Genomic DNA, 25,262 nt, shown 5'->3' with positions numbered 1-25,262 from the left:
GAAAAATCTTGCCAACCTGCCTAAATCAAGTCCTAGCAGCTATTGGGGAGAAAAGCCTTCTTTGAGCATTCATAACCACAAATTGCCCTCATGAGAAATGGGAATTTACAATTTACATTCTCTCATGCTTACTCTTAACAATTCTAAGCCTAATAAGCAATCTTTTTTGATGATATCCACACAGGATTTAAATAAAACAAGCAAGTTCTTTCCTTAAGGATATATATTTCCAAAGTTGGACTTGCATGGTATCATCAAATAAATTCAAACTGCCAATAAATCAGAATATTTCATCTTTATGTACAAAGAGAACAGCAGAAAACCCAAAATTTTCTAGCAAACAAAACTGATATTTAATGTAACTTCCAAATTTTCTAGCACTAAGACACAATTTTGTATCTATATTAATAAATTAGGAAAACACTATGAACAAGTGTGATCTAAAAAGTCCACATAGAATCCTGTATAGACAATTAGAAATAAAATAACAGACTATTCAGAGATTATCTGAGTTTATTTTGCCATAAAACAATATGGTTTTCATTCTTTTGTTTTTTTTTTCTTTTTTTACTTTAAAGAGCTAGAAAATTTAAACTATTCCTGGCTTTGTGTTTCCTGCACTTTACCTTCCTCTTTGGGAAAGAATTTAAATAGCCATTTGGTTTTTAGTGTGTATCTCACACACAGAGTTCCTAACCATAAGTTTCCATTTATAGTATAAATGAGGGTTAAAACAAAGGTCAGTTTTGTAGGTTCAGGTTTTGGTTCTGCCCTAACTGGCTCTGTGACAAACCAATGTAACATATTTTTAGTCACGGCCCATAGATGTAGACTCTACTACTTTTATTTTCTTAGCATGGGCCATGAATGTTATCGATCTGTCATTTTAATGGTGGTAAATCTTGTTCTCTTATCCCTGTAGGTGGCATGTTGGAGTGAATATTTCCATCATCTGTTTCTCTTGTTTGAGAGAAAGAGTGACTCATCCATCCAGTTGTTTGAGGGATCCAGGACAAAGGGACAAGTTCTGTGTCTTTCTGTCTCCCATCTAGAATGAGTTAATACTCATTCTCCTCTCTCTCTCTCTCTCTCTCTCTCTCTCTCTCTCTCTCTCTCTCTCTCTCTCTCTCTCTCTCTCTCTCTCTCTCTCTCTCTCTCTCCTACTTGTTCCACTTCTCTCTTTGCTTTACTCTAATTTGTTGTCTATAAACTAAAGAGAAAAATTTAGTTTGTGTCTGCTTCATTTTTCTAGAAATCTTTAAATTCTGGTAAAAATTAGCAAGAAAAACTCTCCACTGTTTAAAAATGAAAAGGGGCTAGAGCCATAATATAGTGGGTAGGGTGCTTACTTTGCATGTATCCTCTCCCTAGTGCCCCATATGATCTTCTGAGGCCTACCAGGAGTGATCCCTAAACATATAGCAAGAAGTCAGTCCTGAACACTGTTGAGTATGTTCCCCAAAACCTAAATAAATAAATTAGTTAAATGCAATACAATCATAAACTCCTGAACTTTGATATATCAGAGTCCTGCTTGGACATTTATCGAGATCTCTATGGCTTTGCAGTCCTTGGTGAGCTGAAATTAATACTTTAATACCTAGATCAGCTAGAAAAAAGTTAGAAATTAGTCTAATTAAGTCTCCATATATTTCTAACTCAGGTACAGTTTCTCCAGACAAATACACTGAAAAACTTTTAAAACCTAGGGCCTTTACATAATTACATGATTTATAGGGTGGTCAAAATAAATTAATAAGCAACTGGGAACAATGCCCTTTCCCAAAAATGTCTTTTAGAAACTCAAGAGTTATATTCAAATTACTTTCAATGATGTTATCAATTTTAGATTATTTGTTCATACAGCAGAAGAAAACTTTTTATGTTTCAAACAGGATTAAATATTTAAATGTTTAGGAAAAAATTTTATGAAGAAAAATATCAGTGCAACTCTGGTTAGTAATCAAAATTATTTTAGAAAGCCAAAGTTCCCAATGAAACTAAAATGTAAGTGCTGAAAAGTTTTTTAAATTAGATTTACTTATGTCTCTGGTCTTCATCAAAAATAACAGCTTAAAAAGAAGCTTTATGATGAATCAAGACTTGTGTGCATGTTCTCTAATAGAACAAAATTTCTAGAGCAATTGCAAAGAAAGCAATGTGTTGGTTTTTATAGAAGAGCACAGAGTAAATCTAAGGATTTAATAGCATACTCTCTCTATAACAAGAGCCCTCTTACTGGAAGAGCATCTTTATAATTATTAAGCATCTTTATAATGCTATCATGACTAAGGAAATTTCAGATGTCCACTTGCTTAGCTTAATTGCATTCCATATAGAGTTCTATTTTGCTGGGCAGTCAGGTGGTAAAGAATAGGTCTAATTTGATAAGCAAATATGTCTTATTACCTTGAAGGCGTAATGGTATCATTAGTAATAGTATACTATTTTGCTTGAATTAATAATAATATATTATTATGAACTCATGAGATCATTAATAGTATTATGAGTTGAAAAGAGAAAAAAATGGTCCCCAATAAAATCTTGTCTTCTATTTTTAATAAGTACACAGGAATGGGAAGAGGGATCTCCTGAACCTCAGGTCCTTTATCCTGACTCTCTCTTTTTTTTTTTTTTTTTTGGTTTTTGGTTTTTGGGTCACACTTGGCAGGGGTTACTCCTGGCTCTATGCTCAGAAATAGCTCTTGGAAGGCTCAGGGAACCATATGGGATGCCAGGATTCAAACCACCGACCTTCTGCATGCAAGGTAAATGCCTTACCTCCATGCTATCTCTCTGGCCCTGAAATCCTGACTCTTAAGGTAAGAACTCAACCAACTTAAGTTTCTTTTGAATTATATCATTTGTCATACACTCTAAGAAAAAATATAAGAACTTAAAATAAAACATGGTTTTAACTTTACACATATCCCAAAATAATAGTTATAGATGATGGTTTGGATTAGCAACCTTTATTATTAACAGTAGTTAATTATAGTAGTAGTGATTTCTAATTCACTTTGGTCACAATAAAAATTATTTCAAAAAAAATAATAGAGCATATACATTTATATATAATATATGACATATCTACTAGATATATTCAGACTGACTTAAAGAGTAAGCAGTACCTAGAAGTTAAGTATATATAATTGGTGTCTGACATAATTTATATATAATTTTATAGGTGTCTGACATAATTTATCAGCCTTACTAAGTTTCCTGATCTGCAGCCTTCTCCTCCAGTACAACTCTTGATAGTCAAACCACTTGGCCTGATACTCAGAAAATTGTTTGTTTCTCCTATCATGCCATTGATTAAAAGTTTTTTGAGACCACAGAACTAACCTTCTTCTTCATCATTTGCAGCAGCATTTGAGCAGTACCAGCCTAAAAAAGTATTCCAAATACTCAGAATATTGCTCTTCAATGCCCTCAAGAGAACAGTGATACACATTAGTCTAAAAAAGCACACTTAATTAAACTCTACCATTGTCTTGAATTCTTTCTCACCACTGCCAATACCTGCCTTCCTAATACTATGTTCCAAGGATAATGATTTGCAGAGTCTAAAATGATTTAAATGCTGTCTTCATTAGTTGCACTGGCCGTTCCCTCCACTACTACATTTTTTTCCTTTCTTTCCAATATGTGGATTATCACATTATTTGCTTGGTTAGATATTCCCTATTCATCTCCGACACCACATTATGGTCCCTTGAGCTTAGCAGAAGTGACCCCTGAGTTTAGAGTTAGAAGTAACCCCTGAGCAAAGTCAGGTGTGACCAACCTCTTATCCAATTCTATATTCTAGAGATATTTGCCCTAGGAAACAGTATTAAAGTTCATATCCCTCCCATATATCCAAAATACCCTATACTGTTCTACCACTTACAAAATTGTGTTATCAAAGTCTTACATATATGCTCATAGTTTCAACTGCCTGGAGGTAAGAACTGTTATGAGTCATAGTTTTCTTTCTTTGAACCAATAGTTCTGGGTACATACCCATCTTTCATTTATATTTGCTGAATTACTTAGTGAATGAATGATTCATTGAGTGGCCTGACTTTGGTAGATAATTCAGTGATCTCAATGATCTCAGACATTCCCATGCTCGAAAAATTTCCAACATTTCATATTCAAAGGTACTGTTCTTAGGGAAGTAAATTATTCAATCTGGCGCAGTGATACCAATTGGAGTGTGTTCTAGCAGATAAAAAATGGAATACAATTCTTCATACACAATCAAGATTTGGTGTGCTGGAGCCCACCCGGGAATGCCAAATGTAGCCAACTGCAACTTAGCCTAAGCAGTCTGAGAGAGAGAGGAGAAGAGAAGTAGAAACATCATTGCCTTTATTGCTATAAATCTCCTGAAGTCTGCCCCAAGGTGTTCAGGTAAAGAGAGTAAAAGAGATCAACTGCTAGAAAGCTAGGAGAAAGAGGCCTGTAACTCCCAGGTTTGAAAGAGAAGGAGAGAAAGAACAGAGGAGCAAATTGAATTTTGCTGATGCAACTATCAGCCCTGTCCTGGTATGGTAGGGAGAGCTGGACCTCTGGCCCCCAGCTAGCTAGCAGGCTCTGCTCTGGTATTAATCCTGGCCCCTCTTAACTGCCAGGATCTACCTTTTTATAGTTAGGACAATTGTCTGTTACAGGGGGCATCTCCCTGTCCAGAAGGGAATGTCCCAGTTCTATTGTCATTACAAGGGCGTGGGGCGTCATCTCTACCCAAAGCTACATCGATAGTAATCTCCTTGAATATATTAACATTGGTATTGATAAAAAAAAATAATGCTGTCTTTAAAAGAAAGATGTTACCTTAAAAGAAAATGTTTTTAAAAGGTCCCTATACACCCTTATATAGAAGTTAGAATCAGTTTTGTGATGATATATATTCACAATAGGTACTAATAAATATTATCAGAATGACTAAGGTACAAAATAACTTTTGTTCAAAAAAATATTTTGCATGTTAGCCTATGCCCATTAAACTAAGACCTCATTTACTTATCAAGAAAATTATCTAACCTTGCAGAAATCTATAAATTTATCATCAAAATTATTAATCAGATACTGAAAAACTTGATTTAATGACTTAATAGCCAATTTGTCATTTAAAATCATTTTTATATTTGGATTTGTGTTTATAGTAAATATTAAATACTTTCATTAGTTTTAAATTGAATTCTAAGTTTTCTATTTTAGCTACCTTGGTGCTCATATAGGCAGGTAGAGTGTTTAGAGCTGCAGTTTTGTACAGCTTGATGAATTGCATGCCCTGTTATTTCCTTTCTCATTTCAGAAGGTAGAGGGAACTATGTAACCTTAACTACTATTTGTTATTTCCTCTTGTCAGTGTTCTCTGTGAACATCCCAAAGTATTTGTTTTGTGAATGATATTTCTGGCCTCTCCTTGATTTTCTGAAATCCTCAGGAAAAAAAATGTTTAATCAAAGGTTACTGAACTCTGTTGACATTCTGGAAGTCCCTTGAGTCAAAACTCACAGCTTCAAATGTTGCTGAAGGAAAGATAGTAAGAAAAGTTATCCTGTATGAGGTCAGAGTTACATTACATTTCAAAATTTTAGGATTGGAAAGAAAACACTTAACCCTAAACTAAAATACTGAACACTGCCATTAATATCAATACACGTTTTACAAATAGGTTCTGTCTTACTGTGGACGCCACAAGTCAGCTCAGAAGACTTGTGGCCATAAGCTTGAGTTAAAAAATAGCTATTGAATTTAGGGAAATTTTGCAGAGATATAACTGTTTTGTGCACTACTGAAACTGAATAAAAGTAATTACAAAGAAAAGTAAAAGCCCAAAATTAGTTTGAACATTAAAAATAAAAATAACTTGCTATCCCTTATAAATCTCAAAAAAAGCTTCTCAGTCTGTCAAATGAAAGCTTAAAATGAACTAAATGATATTATTAGAATTGATGGACATTTAAATGATATCTTATGAAAGCCAATTTGGAAATTTAGATTCTTATCATATAAAGCTGATGGTTATTAGCATAATAATAATATGATTATAGCTTAGTTATTATTGAGTATTTTTATATATATCTCCCAAGCTTATTAATTGTATTTGTCCTACAATAAATAAGAAGAATATTCTGAATAGGTTATGTCATAGAAAAAAATGAGAATTAGATGGGAAGGTGAAATGAATATACCAGAATTATATAGGTATTTTTTTCTTCTTTCCTCTAAGTCCCAAGAAATCTAATTTCTTCTGGTTGACAGTCTGAAGTAGAACACAATACGTCACTTTTTGTCCATATCATTTTCATTTAGTTTGGTGATAATTTACAATCATTTTGTACTAGATAGCAGTTTCCATAAGGAGAAAATCAATGGTGTCTCTTCCTTAGAGATGAGAGAGCAAGAGAAGGACAATATAGATTTCACTTCCTTGAATTCCAAGACGGAAGCTGGTTGGCCCCTGGGATCCTAAAATTAACAAACTCAGAAGGCACTTCCTGTACCTCCTACTAGAAAGATGCGTCCCTATTCTAGAAGGATGAGTCATATCTTTACATGACTCTTTCTTATGTGAAGCTCTGTGCCCTTTGAAGTAAACATTCCCCAAAGAGCTTTATTTGCCTCACTGACCGGCAGGAAGTATTTTGGATGTTCCAGTGGGATTCAAAAGTATTTACTGTTACTTTTAAACTCTTTAATTAGAAAAGATCTAATCCTTAAAGGCATATTGAAGGATATAAAAGTAGTACAGAATTTCTCTCCTTTTCCTTCAGTTTCTATTTGAAACAAGACTTTTACTTAAAACTCTCTTCTTCACCACTTTTTTTTCCCAATGAATTTAACTACTAGGTAGTTCTATAATAATTCAAAGGCAAATATAATGACTCAAGTTTAACTCATTAAATCAAGTTTAAATCATTAAAAACAATGAATCACCAAGTAGAAAGAAGTGCAAATTATTGAAGTTTGGTGTAGAAACTTAAAAAAGCTTAAATTGTGCATTTTCTTATGCATAAAATCTATGTCTCTTTTTAATTCCAAAGGAAACTCACTCATAAACAGAGTCTTGAGTGCAAATTGTTGAAGTAATTTGATGTAGAAACTAAAAAAATTCTTAAATTGTACATTTTTATGTACAAAAGCTATGTCTCTTCTGATTTACAAGAGAAATTCATAAACAAAGTCAGATATAAAGACGTTTGTATGGCTATGTCAAAACAGCAAAAGCAACTTTATTGTTCACCAGTAGTATAATAAACAAATTACCTAAGACCTAAGTGTATGATAAAATTGTAAGTGTATGATAAAATTAAATAAAACAAGCAAGAAAAATTAAAAAGCATAATAATGAGAATAATTGAGAAAGATATTATGAAAGTATGTCAACTACATACTATTATAGCTAAGTTTACATATTATTTCAGACATATGCCTGGCATGTATTACTATACATATTGGTATATTATATATATATATATATATATAAACTTTACAAGTAAAATTCACAATTAGAACTATGTACATTTAATAAAAAGAAGAAATTATCTATAGATATTACCCACACTTTGGAGAGTTCCTGATAAATTATAGAAACCAAATAATTATCTTTGAATATATATAAAATGGGGAGGACTGTTTTAGGTGCATTTCAAACATTTTCTTTATAAAAGAGTCATTCAAATATAGCAAAATATTGGTTTTTTTCTTTTTGGTTTTTGGGCCACACCCGGTGATGCTCAGGGGTTACTCCTGGCTATGAGCTCAAAAATAGCTCCTGGCTTAGGGAGCATATGGAATTCTTGGGAATGGAACCGCAGTCCATCCTAGGATAGTGTGTGCAAGGCAAACACCCTACTGCTTGTGCCTCCTCTCTGGCCCCCGATTTAATTTTTAATAAGATGACTAAATTAACATTCAAAAACATATTTATAATGCATTTTTCTTCTTGGATATAAAAAATGGTTTTTCACCCACTATAAAACAAATTCACATTTTCTTCCCTAGAAGACATCTTTGAGTGTACAAAGAATTTTACTTGTTGTAGAATAAAAATTAAAAAAGCAATTAAGTAATTCCTTTATGGACAAACACAAGCAATCATTTCTTTTGTTAAAATATTGTACCAACACATTGTTTGATAAATTTTAGATGAATTTCTAGAAACAGTCATTAATTACAGCACAGAGAGTAGGTAAACTTCAAAGCAGAGTCAGAGTTAATTTAAACTGCCTAGCATTTGTGCAATTATATTTATTCTAATTTCATTTCTCAATGATAGAAAGCACAACGAAAACATACTACAAGCTGAAAACTCTATTAAGAACTAAGTAACCCGACACTTAAGATATTTTTCTTGCATCATATGACCTCATGGTCGAGCAAAAAGTTAAAGAGGAAAATCACTAATTGTGTGGCATTCTTCAGAGAAGTCTTGGGCATATAGAAGAGGTCTCAGAATCTGAACCTGCAGGCAGTTTTCTAGACAGAATTTATAGAAATGGCATGAACTATTCCTTGAAGAATAACCTTAGACAATATTGATTTTAAAAACAAAAATATTTATTCCTTAAAAAGAAATATGTATTCCTGGGGCCGGGCGGTGGCGCTGGAGGTAAGGTGCCTGCCTTACAAGCGCTAGCCAAGGAACGGACAGCGGTTCGATCCCCCGGCATCCCATATGGTTCCCCCAAGCCAGGGGCGATTTCTGAGCACATAGCCAGGAGTAACCCCTGAGCGTCAAACGGGTGTGGCCCAAAAACCAAAAAAAAAAAAAAAAAAAAAAAAGAAATATGTATTCCTTAAATATCATTCCTTAAAAGTGAACAGAGGATTGAGCAGAAATGAGAGATTTTTTTTTCCATGTGAATTAACATATAGGACAATCAATCGCATCCTAAAGAGCATTTTGAGAATGAAGGAGGAAAAGTTTGAAAATAAGACGGATATAGTACCATGAAACAGTTATATGGAAAGCTACTCTATACTTTATGTTATTAAAATCATTATCTCATATATTAATTGAAGCTTATTAAATAGTATTGATTGAAGGAAGATAAGGCCATATTCATATTAGGTGTAATTCAGTTTAGAGGAAATAGCTTGAAGAAGGTTCAAATTAGATGCAAGAGAACAGTTTAATCTATTAAAAAAGATGAGGTTTTTTAAAATCTAGTTTTATTCCAATGAAAACATATTAATTAAAGATACATTTAGAACATAAAATTTATACATTTTGTGGATATTAACTTTGAGAAAATACTAAAAGATTGTGAAGAAGGACACAATCACTATCTTTGTTGTATTTCTGTTCATTCCCAATGGCAATTCCTAGCCCCTTACATCAAACTGTGGAGTCTCTTTCTTGACCTCCAAATATGATGTGAATCTATACTTTGCTTTGATCAATTGGACACAAAAATGTGCTACTTTATCACTTCCAAACCCAAACCTCTTTTTTTATTAATTTTAATTTTATTGAAACCATTGTGGTTTACAAAGTCCTTCATAGTTGGGTAACAGACATGCAATAGATAGATCAAGGCCAATTCCACCACCATTGTCCACCAATGTTTGCCAAGTACATCCCATACCACTCCCATTTCCCCCCAGCATGACAATATAATATTCCTATTTTAATTTTAGATTGCTAAAGTTTGGGTCACTTGATTCCATTGTTGTTGCCTTTGGTTTGGATATTTGTATAAAATGGAATCACTGTGAGTTACAAATTTACCAAGTTCTTCATGGTTTTGTTTAAGGTGTTCAATATTCCAACACCAATATCTTCATTAGTGACCAGTTCCCTTCACCAATGTTCCTAGTTACCCTCCTGTCTCCCATATATCCTGTCTCTTTAGAAGTCCTTTCAGCACTCTGTTCTCCTCCAAAATGGTTACTTCTCTACACCAATCCCTCACTTTTTCTCCACTCCCAATGGCAAACTTCTTGGTGGAAATCAATTCTCGTGCTTATTGTTTCTGTTGTCTTTGGGCATTTATTATTCCCCTACTATGTTTTCTTAACCCTTTTATGAGAGATTTCATTCTGTATATACCCCTCTCTCTTACTAACTTCATTTGACGTGATACTTACCACAACCATCCATATAGCAGCAAATGTTTGACTTCATCTTTTCTTATATCTGCAGAGTATTCCATTGTGTATATATATTGTAGTTTATTTACCCAGTCATCCTTAGACACTTGGGTTGTTTCAGATTTTGGACTCCTTGCTCTGGAATCTGATGATATTAACTATATTTCTTTCAGAAGTCCACTAAAATCAATGCAAAGGAAGAATTTTTATTTGATGGTTTTGGTTTTTGAACTACATCAGAGCTACTTCTGACTCAGTGCTCAATTTTTATTTCTAGTGGTGCTCAGGGATCATACAGAGCTGGTCTTTGTATTTTTTAAGCAGATAAAGCGCGCACTTCAATATCATTGAGGTATCTCATAGCTATCTCATGATTTTTTAAAAAGAGGTTAAATATCTAAGTCGGGAAGATAGTATAGAGTTTAAGGTCACTGACTTACAAAACACTGACCCCAGTTCAATTTCCACACCATCAAAAGGAATCCCTGAGCATAGATCTTAGAATCAGCCCTGAATGTGGTCAGATATAGCCCAAAACTAAAATGGTAAAAATAATAGGCTTAACTATTCAATGGCATTAACTGAAAAAGAGAAAATGACAAAAACATTGAAATAAAATTAAAAATTTCTATCAAAATGCCTGATATATTACCAAACTGTAAAAATCTTTGCAAGGTCTTTTGTTTATAAATTCAACACTTTAGTAACTATTTCTTAGAATTGTAAATGAGCTAATTAATTTTAAAATTCAATAACTTGATCTAAATAAAAAGCATTGATATGTAACTAAGCCTTCAAAGTTACACATATTAAACTATTGCCCTTGGGCACAATTTCTACAAAATTGTTACTGACCTCTGATGCTTTTCTTGAAATTGGTTTTCTTGAAATCAGTTTTTTTACTAGAGTTTTCTTTGTGGGTGACAGCATAAAGAACATTGTAGTAAAATAAACAAGGCAAGAATATGATATATAAAGAAACAAAATATATCCTTTATGATATGTAAGGAAATAAACAATACACAATGAAAATGAATATTTAGATTCTGATAATAAAACTGACATTATAGAAGTAAGGTGGAGGAGATTCTAAGGTCTGTGGTGCCGGGGATTACCAAGGGATGCCAAATGTAGTGAACCAAAATGTAGCATATTCAGTCAGTCCAAGAGAGAGAAAGAGAGAAGGAGGAGGAGGAAGAGTAGGAAGAGGACAAAAAGAATGAGGAAAAGAAAGAAAGAGGAAGAAGAAGAGGAAGAGGAGGTGGAGGAGGAGAGGAGGAGAAGAGGAAGAAGAGATGAAGAAGAGGAGGGGAAAGAGAAGTTACAACATTGTCTTTAAATATAATGCATCGCCTGAAGTTTTCTGGTGAGATTTGAGAGAGAGAGAGAGAGAGAGAGAGAGAGAGAGAGAGGAGTGAAAATGGAGGAGGAAGTGAAGGAGGAGGAAGGGAGGCCTGTAGCTCTGAGGATGAACAGCTGTTTCAGGCAAAGGGAAAGAGAAATGTGGACCAAGGTGCATCTGGCTGATGCTGCTTATGCTGTTTATTAGGCAAGGCCTTGTAGGGGTGAAGGGTGAGGATTCCTGCTGGTGTTTTCCTGGGCCCCCTACCCTTTGTCAGGTTTCTCCTTTTATAACTGGTCAGTTGTCCATTACAGGGGGGCGTGTCTCAGTCTATTAGCCATTGGGAGGGGGTGTTGTAACCCCTTATAGATGCATTAACAGATACTCCTTAGATACATTAACACTGTGGTGAAGGGTTTTTGGTATTTTGATGGTGGATGTGAAGTGGACTTAATATATAAATCTTAAATTTTTGGATAATTAAAAAATGAGAATTTGGTAAACCTCTTGGCCATTCATTTGTCTTCTTTAAGGGAAGTGTTTCTTGTCCATTTGTGGATGGGATAGTTGAATATTCTAGAAAACTCTCCTCGTTACTCATGATTAAAAATGCAAATCAGAACATTAATGAAATACCATCTCACACTTGTGAGAACAATACACACCACTTTTATAATTGTAAATCCAAAAAATAAAAATCCCTTCTGGAGAGGAACTGATACCAAATTATAAAATAACAACAGTCTCCTCATAGACAACAGAGTTACAGGTCCATAAATACTTGTGCATATATCAATGAACCTATAAGTGACTGGCTGGCTTTACAAAGAAGAGATTGAGATAAAACAATGTAGTTTGTGTAAGATGCACTCTTCACTAAGACCTGAATAGAAATTCTATTCTTCTACTTCCTTACTCATATGAGTCAGAAAGAGCTACACGAAAGAAAGTGGAATTTTCAGTGATGCCCCCCAAAATCCATTTATACAAAATGCCCTGGAAAATCTAAAGGGTAAAAAGACTATAAAAATATATCCCTGCTCTCCTCCCTTCAATCTTGAGAACTCAGAAAAACCACATAGCTATACACAGGACCTTGTTAGAATGCAGTTTCCATTTCCAATCCAAACCAATAGAGAGCCAGTATCAGCATTTAACAAAATCTCCAGGTGTTCTGTATAGGTATGAAAGCAAGATATTATCAAACAAGGAGACAGAAAGAGATAAGGTTCTGAGAAAGTAGATAGTATCCCCAGCAGACCATCCACTTCATCACTATCCTGAAAACTTCAAGACCAGTATCCAGGCTGCCAAACTCTGTTAGTTCAATATCCCAATACCTAATATTAATGTAGACTCAGAATCATGAAAAAGAATAAAGGGGGTATTTAAAGTGCATGATGGTGAGGGATGCCCACTGCACATACAGAGTTTGAAAAAAGTGCTGCTGGGACTTCACAACTCTGTCCTATAATCTATATCTACTCGGAGTGCTTTTCATTTACTTAACTTGATTTGATTTGCTATGTTTGCTTTGTTGTCTTGTTTGTCTGTATCAGGTTTCTGGATCTACTTCATCAAGCAGGCAAATTGAATTCGTTTCATAGATGATCCCCTAAGCGTTACAGTCCTTGTATTACAAAGTATTTTTGATAAGTCTATTTTATAGTCAAAAGTAACATGACCTGGAAACTTATCTATAGACTGAACTCACTGGGGTGAAGAGCCAGGAAATAGTAAGTGGAAAGTAACCGTGAGTTAATGAAGGAGAAAAACAGACAGTTTTGAGGAGGGTGTGGTATTAAAATATACTCATGAAGCCTTGCCATTAACAGTATTATTTACAAGACATGGTGCTTCAAATATTTTATATGTATTTTAGTTTATTTTTTTCAAAGGCTAACTTTTGGTTTGAAAAAAAAAATGATAGAAACACAAGAGTTAGAACAGCAGGGGTGGGGAGCCCTGAGATACAGAAAGAAACTTGTCTCTTCAAGCCACCGAGAGAGAAAACCCCTAAGTCCCCAAGTCCCAGCTATGGAGCTCTCAAACCTTGAAGAAGAAAGACCAGCTATCACTGATCAAAAATCAAGCTTTTGGGGAGATGCTTATGAAAGTCCTGGTGATAGTGGTGCCCAGATGTTGTTTCAACTTTGTCCTAGTGGACTGGAGCTCTGGAGAGCTGTGGATCCATCCACAGCCCGCTCAGAAATACAAAAATTAGGAAGTGCAGCTGAAGCACAGAGGGAGTATAGCTAGAGCTTTGGAGAGCAGCGTGGATCCAACCTCATGGCCAAGCTTGCAGGACACAGACATGAGTGCAGCTAAGCCATTGAAGGAGTATGACTAAATTACTCAGGGCACTGTGATCAGGCAAAGGCAGCATGGCTATGAGACAGCTCAAGAAATCCAAGTGGACAACGTCAGAAGTGAGGCCAGGAGCGACGCTACATGTGGGTATCCTTTCACCCAGACCAGCCCCACTTCCTTGGTAACTCAGGCAGGGCTTTGGACTCAGCCTGCATTAAGCCTTAAAGAAACTATGGAACAGATTCAAGAGGATGTAAGAGTAGAAATGAAAGCACATCAAACATTTATGACAGAAATAAAAAAATTTGTAGGTGAAGTAAAAAAGTTACTGAAGTCTCACCAGTAAAGTAACAGCTGCTGAGGACAGTATTAGTGAGCTGAAAGATTAGCCACATAACAAATCTATTCAATAGAAGCTGTAAAAGAACCTTAAAACAAATGAACAAAAATGGAAAATAATTCTAAATAAGTGGCTAGAGAATAGACCTTTAAAATTAATGTTCAATAGGAACAATATAAGAATCATAAGGGTCCCTAGGAGTCAGTAATAAAACACCTTGAAGAAGCAACAGTCAAAAAAGAATAATTGTTAAGAAGTTCCCAGAGCTGAAGAATGCATACTCCTTCATCCTTCTGATGCCCAAAGAGTGCAAGATAAAAGAAAGGAACCAAAAAAAAAAAAAAAAAAGCATACCAAGGCACATCCTAGTCACAATGATAAAAACCACAAATAGAGATGGAATACTAAAAGATCAAAAGGGGAAATTACCTACAATTAACCATCCTTAATATTCATAGCATATTTATCATGTCATTCTCCAGGCCAGAAGGCAGTGGTGGGTTATAGTGAAAACTCTCAAAGAAATGAATGCTTCAACATAAATACTTTGCCCAGAGGCCTTTCATTCAGGCTTGAAGGAAGGATACACAGCATCATAGATAAAAAATAGGTCATGAGTTTTCCAAACTTAAAGTCAACCTTAAAATACTAACTACATACTAACTAATACTTTAAGGAAAGACAGACCCCCCCATACTGACCAAACTTCTACAAAAAAAAAATGGCAAAAAATGCTTTAACAGTCATTTTTCTCAATGTCAATTACTAAATGCACCAATTAAAAGGCACTAAGTGGCAAAGAAAAGATTTGAATAAAGAAACAATCATTTTGCTGCTTACAGAAAATATAGTTAAATAGTCAGAACAGAGACTAAAAGTTAAAGGTTGAAGAACAATCCTTCAAGCAAATAACTCCCTATAAAAGGCTGGAGTAGGGGCCGGAGAGATAGCATGGAGGTAAAGCGTTTGCCTTTCATGCAGGAAGTCATCTGTTCAAATCCCGGCGTCCCATATGGTCCCCCGTGCCTGCCAGGAGCAATTTCTGAGCCTGGAGCCAGGAATAACCCCTGAGCACTGCCTGGTGTGACCCAAAAACCAAAAAAAAAAAAAAAAAAAGGCTGGAGTAGCCATACTAATATCAGATGACACAGATTTAAGGCTTAAAAAGGTTACAAAGACAGAAAAGGTCATTTCCTAATAATCAAGGTATATATATGTAAGGAAAAATTAACACTCATAAACATATATTCACACATGAGGGCCCAGCAAAATACATAAAAAAAACTGTTAGTATATTGATGAAAGACATGAAAGTTTTTCATGTGGGATGTGTCTTTCATCCCATATAATAATAGTGATAATAATAGTGGAAGTTGACAGCGTCTTGTCAACTACTGATAGAACAACAAGGCTAAAGCTCAACAAAGATATACTGATTTTGAAGGAAGAAATATTAGAGTCGATTCATATATATATATATATGTATATATATATGTAAATATATATATAACTTTTAATCCCAAAAAGCTGAATACACTTTCTTATTCAATGCACATGGAACATTAACCAGAATAGACCACATATTGGGCTGTAAACCATACCTCCATACAATCAAAAATATAGAAATTATATCAACTATCTTCTCTGAACACAATGCATTCAAAATAGAAGTAAATTCCAAACAGAAATTGAGAAAGAACTATAATACCTGAAAATTAAACAGGTCACTGCTGAAGAAGAACCAGTGGATCAAAGGCAAAAAATAAAAATATTCCTGGAAACAAATCAGAATGAAGACATAAATTATCAAAATTTGTGGGAAATAGCAAAAATAGCACTAAGAGGAAAATTTATAATTTTGCTGGAATTCATCAATAAGAAAGGCCTATATCAATAACTTAATGTACAACTTTAAAAAATTGGAAAAGTAGCAACAAAATGAGTCAAAATTAGGTAGGTGGAAGAAGATAATAAAAGTTGGAACAGAAATTAATGAGCTTGCCCCCCGCACACACACACACACAAAGCAATTCAAAATATCAATGAAAGCAAGAGTTGGTCCTTTGAATAAATAAACAAGATAAATAATCCACTATCAAGATTCACAAAGAATGCGAGAAAGAGAAAGAATAAGTAGAATCAGAAATGTAAAGGAGTATGTCACTACAGATATGATAGAAATTCATAAGGTAATCAGAGATTACTTTGTAAATTTTTATACCACAAAACAAGAGAACCTGGAAAAATGGAGAAAATGTTGGACTCCTATAATTTCCAAAGTATTAGTAAAGTTAATCTGGAATACTTGAACAGATCTATCATACTAAGAAATTGAAAAGATAATCTAAAGGCTTCCAAAAAACAAAGGTATCCAGTTCATTAGATTCACTAGTCAATTATTTCAAACCTTTAAAGAGGACATACTGCCAATTCTTCACAAGCTCTTCCAGAAAATTGAAGAAACAGAAAAACTTCCAAATAGTTTCTATGAAGCTAACATCATCCTTATACGCAAACAGTGACACCAAAAAGAAGAAAATTACAGACAGATTTCCTTGATGAACAGATCCAACTATCCTCAACACAATACTAGCAAATAGAATCCAACAATTCATCAGGAAGGTTATATACAACATGATCAAATATAATTCCAGGGATGCAAGATGGTTTAATATACACAGTTCAATAAATAAAATATACCATCTCAATAAAAGAAAAAAGAAAAATCATATGATCATATCAATAGATGCAGAGAAAGCATTTGGAAAGGGTCAGCACCCACTTATGATTAAAAACAATCTTAATAAGATTGGATTTTAAAGAACTTTCCTAAGAACTTTCCTCAATGTCCTCACAGCCATTTACCACAATCCTATTGCAGCATTATACTCAATGGGGAAAAATTAAAAGTCTTTCTTATAAGATATGGCAAAAGACAAGGTTACCTACTTTTACCACCTCTATTTTATATAGTACTGGAAATATTTACTATGGCAATCAAGCAAGAAAGAAATATAAAAAGCATCTACATAGGAAAGGAAGAAGTGAAGCTCTCGCTGTTTGCACATGATATAATACTGTATCTAGAAAATCCAAAGCACTCTATAAAAAATCTTCTAGAAACATTACACTTGTATAGTTAAGTGGTAGGCTCTACAAAATTAATATGCAAAAATCCATGGTTTTTCTATACACAAATAATGAAAGAGAATAAAAAAGTATTAAAAATTCTATTCACAGCTATACCTCAGAAAATCAAGTGCCTTGGAATCAATTTAACTAAAGAAGTGAAAGACCTATATAAAGAAAACTACAAAACACTGCTTCAAAAATGAAAGAGGACACAAAAAACTGGAAACATATACTCTGTCATAGATTAGCAGGATTAGCATCATTAAAATGGAAATACTTCCCAAAGCACTGTACAGATTATTGCAATCTCTATATGATTATTCATGACATTTTTCAAAAAAATTACAAAGAAATAAATTGATTTCTGAAATTCATATGGAATAATAAACCTTCATAAATATCTAAAGCAATTGTTGGCAAAAAGTAGATGGGAAGAATCACTTTCCCCAACTTTAAACTGTATTATAAAGCAGTAGTCATTAAAACAGCATGGAATTGGAATAAAGTCAGATTCTCAGATCAATAGAATATACTTGAATATTCACAGATGGATCCACAGTTTATGATCAATTAGTTTATAATAAATCATCAATAAATATAAAGTGGAGCAGGAAAAGCCTTTTAAACAAGTGATGTTTGGGGGCCGGAGAGATAGCATGGAGGTAAGGCGTTTGCCTTTCATGCAGAAGGTCATTGGTTTAAATCCCTGCATCCCATATGTTCTCCCAATCCTGCCAGGAGAGATTTCTGAGCATAAAGCCAGGAATAACCCCTGAGTGCTGCCAGGTGTGACCCCCCCAAAAAAAAACCACACACACAAGTGATGTTTGGAAAACTAGTCAACTATATGCAAAAAAATGAATTTAGATCTCTAACACCATGCAAAAAGGTCAAATCAAAATGGATTGAAGACCTTGATATCAGAAATATCAGAAGACCTGAAATGAGAAAGTAGAAATAAATGAAAATGTAAGCAAATCACTCCATGACATAGAAGATTATCTTCAAGGATGTAACATGACTGACAAAGCAAAGGACACAGGTGATAAAACAAATGGGACTTATTAAATTGAGAAGATTCTGCACCTCAACAGAAATAGCAACTATGATACAAAGACTCTCCACAGAATGGAAGAAACTATTCGCCCATTACCCATCAGATAAAGGGTTAATATATAAGATATTATATAGTTATATTACAATTTTGTAATCTAAGTTATACAAGGCACTGATAGAATTTAGCAAGCTAAAACATCGTACTTCATCCAAATATAGGGAGAAAAAAAGAAACAGACACTTCCTCAAAGAAGAAAAAACAGATGGCCCGAGGCACATGAAAAATGGCTCTACATCATAATCATCAGGAAGATACAAATCAAAAGAACAATGAAATATCATCTCACAGCACAGAGACTGGCACACATCATAAGAAACAAGAACAACCAGTGCTGACACAGATGCAAAAGAGAAAGGGGGCTCTCATAACTGCTGTTAGAAATGAATGGTGCAGCCTTTTTGGGGAAAACAATCTGGATATTCCTCAAAAAACTAGAAACAACCCAAGAGCCCAAGAACAGATGAGTGGCTAAAGAAACTGCACTTGATCTACATAATGGAATATTATGTAGCTGTTAGGAATAATGAAGTTTGAAATTTGCTTATACTTGGATGATGTGTAAATAAATTATTATGCTGAGTGAAATGAGTCAGAGAGAGAGGGATAGACAGAGAAAAATCATATTCAGGGCCAAAGGAATAGCAAAGCGGGAAGGCATTTCCCTTGCACGCAGGTAGCCAAACCAGGACCGATAGTGGTTCGAATACAGCATCCATATTCCCCGTGCCTGCCAGGAGCGATTTCTGAGCACATAGCCAGGAGTAATCCCACTGAGCGCCTACTATATGACCCCAAAAGAAAAAACGAAAAGAAACAAAGTAAAAAATTCACATGCATTTGTGAGATATAAGAAAAATATGGCAATAATATCCAGAAACAATATAGGTGAGGGTTAGAAGGACTAGCCCATGGTAGGAAGCTTGTCACACATAGACATAGTGGAGCATTGCAGTTAGGGTAAAAGGGACCACTATGACAATGATATTTGGAACTGATTATGCAGAACAAAATTTGGGTTCGAAAAAAGGATAAAATAATATGCATGATACATACCCCTTAATTAAAAATAGTTCAAACTACAATGTCAAAATGGGAAAAAAATAGAAGAGAAAAAGAGAGGATCTAGAGCAATAGCCCAGTGGGTAGAGCGTTTGCCTTGCATGCTGCCAACCTGGTTTTGATCTCTGGCATCTCATTTGTCCCCCAGAGCCTACCAGGACTAATTTCTGAGAACAGAGTCAGGAGTAACCCCTGAGTGCCGTTGAGTATGGCTCAAAAACCAAAAGGGATGGGGAGACAGAAAGACAGAGAGAGAAGGGGGAGAGAGAGAAGAGAGAGGAAGAGATATAAAATATCTACCAAGAGGCAGGGAGGGTAGGTGGGAAAGGGGGGAGAAACTAAGGATATTTGGGACATTGTTGGTGGGAACCTGGTGCACTGATGACAAGTGGTGTACATTATATGACTGAAAATCATCCACAATTTTATAAACACAGTACTTAAATGAAGTAAACATTTTTAAAAAGACTCACTTATAAAACATTCACCCTTTGAGAATAGGATGCTGTAAAATAAAATCCACAGTTTCTGAAAGAGAAGGGTAGCTGAGAAGGATTCATAAACTAAGCTAGTCAGGAGAGTCATGAGGTTAGTGGCTTCTCCCTTGTGGTTTTCTCTCAGAATGCCAAGCCAAACTCACTTTTCTTTATTATCCCAGAATCAAATCTATCAGGATGGGCCAGGGCAGAGTGATCCAGTTGGGCTTTTACATATCAAAGAAGAGATTTAATAGAAAGAGGAAAATTGGGAATGCTTTAGTTTTGGGTTAATGGGTGTCATCTTACAGAATGCTAGAAGGTAAAAAATGCACACCTTTATCTTAGTCATCCAAAAATTCCTGCCCTACATTATATGAACTGGCAATGATAGTACCAAAGTGAATGACTAAATTGAAGCATAGTCCCCATACTCTTGTCTTCCAATACCCTGTAGTTATTTCTCTTGTAGCTTGTCCTGTTTACATCACTTCTGAGTTGCAGGTTATTGCATTTATTATAATAAAATCTGTCAGACTATGTCACTGAGTCCTGAGATGAAGTACATGTGAATTCCAATATATAAATTGTATTATTTTAAAATCATCTGAGAGTCACGATCCATCACATTTGTATTATAAGAACCTATTTTTTTATATTCTGTTACTTTTTTGCAATATGCAATAATGTTATTGCATATTTTCTTCCCCACAACATCCCCCACCACTAAAAACAAGTTTAAAAAATATGCAAAAGTTTTAAAAAAACACAGAACTTACCATCTCCTGGAAGTTCTTTGCACAAACTCTTAGCATGGTTGTTATTTTTTGTAGTTATTTGCTAGCCCAACATTGAGAATTTAATTGTGATCTTAACACTAATGTCAAGGTCACAAAATTCAGCTACTAGTTATATAAAAAGAGAAAATATATCTTTAATTTGTCTATGACTAATCGCATCATTCTGAACTCTCATTGCTGGATTGTTAGAAAAACAAATTAACCCAATGTCAAACACAATCATGTAAAGTCTCCTCTGTGTTTGGGGAAAAAATACTAGGCCTGCAAGTAATCTCCAATCACTTCTGCTTTTCCGCATATAATTCAGATTTGGTATTTTCTAGGGGAGCGATCTTTATGGGGTCTATATGTGTTCTTGTTGGTGGTATAGATTTCTAGTCATGGCACTTTCAGCATTTTTCAGCTGTTCATGAATACAACTGAAGTTTCTGACTCTCAGTGACTACCTGAGTAGAATGCACAACCACCGAATCTTCATGTATGTCTCCTGGCAAACACAGCTAAATATTGTGACCTGGTATACTCATAGTAACAGTGAAGGAAGGGAGGGGAAAAATTAAACTAAATGTTGCATCAAAGTGTGTCATAGAAATCAATAATTACAATAAAATCAGGTAGGGACTATTGAAACTGCATCCATTCATCATATGATAATGCAGAGGTAATGTACATGCAGAAAATACATGCTCACACTTAATATCTTTGTTACATATTAAGAGACATTTTTCACACAATGGAAAGGCTCAAAAATGAACTGCTTATGGAATTCTAAGCTCCAAGGATTTCAATTATAATCCAGTCTCGGTATAGTTGAATATACACAGTTTTAAAAATTAAATCCTTCATTTAGCTCTGTATGAAAACAAGCAGAAATATAGAAAGTAAAATTAGAAGCCTGCCTCACTTATTTTTTATTTCATTCAAGTTTCCTTTTATAGTATGAATTATATCATAATCAAATCTTCAGCACAAAAATATAAAAATCCTAGATCACTATTTACTCTATCAGTCTTTCTGAAAGATTGCTACACTTAAGTTAGGACCAATTTTTCTATGCTTTTTCTAAAATATCTTTATTTATTGAGATTCTTAATTTTTAGTTATTTTAATAATGGTTTTATTTTCTTAAAAATGTAGGAAGCCTGGGAGTCAAAGCACAAAATTGTCTCTACTAGTCTTATGAATGTCGAAGCACTTCCTGCACTGCACTGATTTTACATTGTAGAATGGTTCAATGCAATAACCTTGACTCTCCTGCTACCATAGCAACCTGTTGGTTGAGAGTGAACTGAATTGTGGGATTATCCCTAAGGGGGAAGGGCAGAGGCTTCTGCTTGGCTTTTTTTTTTTTTTTTTTTTTTTGGTCAATTACTGTGTAATGCCTATGAATGGGAAAATCAAGAAGGAAAGATTCAGTTGTTTTGTTAAATATATATATAGAACTTTAAAAATATCACATGTAATGGATATTCATGTTAAATCTATACAGTGTTCATTTATAATTATATTATCACTGATCTATAGAGAACAAATAAAGTAAAAATCAAAGTCTTCACTCTTGAAAATTTATTTTTTGAAAGGATGGGACATGAACAATATATAGAAAGTACCTGTTTTAAAATAACCCTGTTAAATTGGAGCCCATTACAGATGGAATCAGGACTTACTGCTTCATCTCAATCTAGTTTTCCAAAATAACTATAGTCTGAGAAACAGTTTTATTATAAATGCAACAGAAATACATTCATAATAAGGTCTATTTTTACAGAAATACATTGTTTGCATCTCCATATATTTCTCTCAACATGATTTATATTTTGAAATGGTTAAATAATAGTTGTTAATTATGCAACCCTCTTCCATATTTAGTAACTACTTTTTAGGAGCACTGCAAAGTCTATAAAGATAGACAATACCAGTAATTTTTTAACAGTGATAAAAGATTAATATAATCACTAATATTTTGATCCATCTAGATTAGGTGCCTGATCAAAAAGTTTAATATAACACAAAATTATATTCACATTTGGCTTTAGTGTTTTGTTCGGGTTGAAGGGAACACATCTTAATCAATGCTTGGCACCTTTATCCCAGTGACCCTCAGCCAGCAAGACTGGGTATTCTGATGCTTGGATCATTGTGATAAGACACAGTTTAACCCATGTTTGCACAGTTTGATAGTGCTTGGTGCTATAAGTGAGGATACATCATGAGGTCTCAGGATAGAAATCAGAGTCCAGTGTAAACAGACATGTACTCTTAATCACTCAACTATCTCCCCAGCCCAGTTTTTGTTTTATATTTGCTTTAATTTTTACATTTCTCCCAACTCTTCAAGCAAATGTTCCAATTCTTTGGTTAGAAGAGTTTCTTGAATTGGAATTTGAATGCTCTTTGAACCATGGTACTAGCATCAAGCAATAACAAGAAGGCTATATTATCATGCCATGGTAAAAACTCGCCCAGTAAGAAGTATGTGAAAATGTTCAACCAATAAGATCATAAGCATTTGTGAACATCAGCATTATAAAATTTCAAGCTATATGTGATACCTCTCAACTTTTTTTCCTCAGAGCCAGGAGCGATTTTTTAATGCAGAGCCAGGAATAACCCCTGAATGTCACCGAATGTGACCACCCCCCCAAAAATAATAATAAAATAAAACAAAATACATTGTTAAAAATGAATTAAAGACTCTAGATTAGACCATAATCAAAATAAGTTGAAAAATATAGAAAATATAAGCTGATCAATCCAGGATTTGAACCAAAATAGTGTTTTCAACTATATGAGTCTATTATCAAATGTAATAAAAATAAAAAATCTGGCAGCTGTAATCATATTCACAAATGCAGTCACCATATTTGCATTGGGCCAGCTTCATAGACTCACTCTTTTTTTAAATATAAACTAAACTGTGAAAAATCATGAGTACACCAGCCATAATACAGAAAGCTGGCAATATCAGAAGGAATGGGCAGGCCAAGTCGCCACTCAGCCACAGCCATGCCTGCTGTATCCCATAATCACCATTGTCTATGGTCCTACCTCACCACTCCTTTGCAACTCTCTGTGGAGATATCAATTTGGCCAAACTTCAGGTATGCTAGTATTTGGGCTGATATCACTAGGGTAATTTGTTTGGAGTGAGTTCAGACACCTTCCTCTCCACATTCTTCTCTTTGAGATGTGGCTGCTGAGAACATGCCCCACAAAAGTCACAGTATCGGTAACAGTGCTTTGAATTTCTGGACAACTCCATATATTTGATGCTGTTATCCCTATAGGAACACATCAATTTAAATACCATTGTGTATCTGAGGTCTTTAAATGTTCATAAATAGCAGAATGGTCAACAAAAGAGTATATTAAACCTGCTACTTCCTTAATGAATTAATTGAAGATACAATCATTTTCATAGATGTACTTGCCACTGTACTCTTACTTTTTATTTTTTAATTTTCTTCTTCTCTTTCTTTTTCCTTTCTATTTTGTAATAGCTTTGCTCACTTATAAATGTATTTCCTAATGACCTTATTGGAGATAAAATTATTTTCACAAAAAAAGAAATAAAATAAATAAATGGAACACCAAATTAAAGAAGTTTGCATGATAAAAGAGACTAAAGGCACCCTATTGAATAGTATGCAATATTTGTACACAATACATCAGATTAATGAGCATTATCCAGGATTTATAAAGCTCTTAAAAAGTTCAACAACAGAGAAATCAATAATTCCATTTAAAAATTATAGATAAATGTTTCTAACAAGAAGACATATTAATGACCAATAAGTATATGAAAAGTCTTCTACTTATTACCGGTAAATCAAAATGACAATAAAATATCTTATACCAGTGAAAGTAGTACATATCTAAAAAACTACAGAACCAGTATTAACAGGAATGAGGTCACAAAAGGAATGTTAATTCACTGCTGGTAAGAATGTTGCTTGGTTCAACTTCTACTTAAAAAATGTATGGAGATTTGTTAAAGACAGGAGCTAGAAAGATAGTACAGCAGACAGGGTTCTAGCCTTGCAAACAATCAGCTGTGTTAAATCCCTGCACTCCATATGATTCAATACTCCCCAGGTATTTTTGCATAAGACCAACTCAAGGCTCCAGGCATACTAGGTTGTCCAACCCCATAGTCATTCTTGGTGGTCTGCTCTTCACCATCATAGTTATTGCTGTCAGGTAGCTGCAGTTATAGATCCCGGTTTCTGTATAAGAGCTATGTCAAAGTCCAGGTGCTGTGTAGTGTCTTCTGGTTCTGTCTCACCATCAGTTAGCCTTGCAGAGAATCCTACCCTAAAAGCAAACTGTTGCTGTTGCCTGGTTTTCAGAGTGACATAAGAACTGTCTTTGGAGTAAGTTAGTAACATGATGGTTGTGGGACCTTCCTTGGTAGACTTGGCTCCTGATACTGATGTAGGGAACCATGTTTATTTCTGTAGGTGGTATTCCATCGTTCAGGGGTGAGTGGTCATTGTTCAATCAAATGGAGTCTAGAGAAAGTCACTATGCCAAGTGTTTGAGGTGTAAGGCCCCACTGCAGTTAAAATTTTTTTGTTCCTATCTCTGTTAG

At 34.4% G+C, this 25,262-nt stretch overlaps 1 pseudogene; it reads right to left on the bottom strand.

Annotated features, from left to right (window-relative positions):
- Positions 1–4,728, bottom strand: part of LOC126001653 (40S ribosomal protein S6-like) — a 29,543-nt pseudogene extending 24,815 nt beyond the window's left edge.
- Between the last annotated feature and the right edge of the window lie 20,534 nt (positions 4,729–25,262).

The sequence above is a fragment of the Suncus etruscus genome, chromosome 2 (assembly GCF_024139225.1).
Source record: "Suncus etruscus isolate mSunEtr1 chromosome 2, mSunEtr1.pri.cur, whole genome shotgun sequence".
In the NCBI taxonomy this organism is placed as follows: Eukaryota; Metazoa; Chordata; class Mammalia; order Eulipotyphla; family Soricidae; genus Suncus; species Suncus etruscus.
This window is presented reverse-complemented; position numbering and strand designations above follow the sequence as displayed.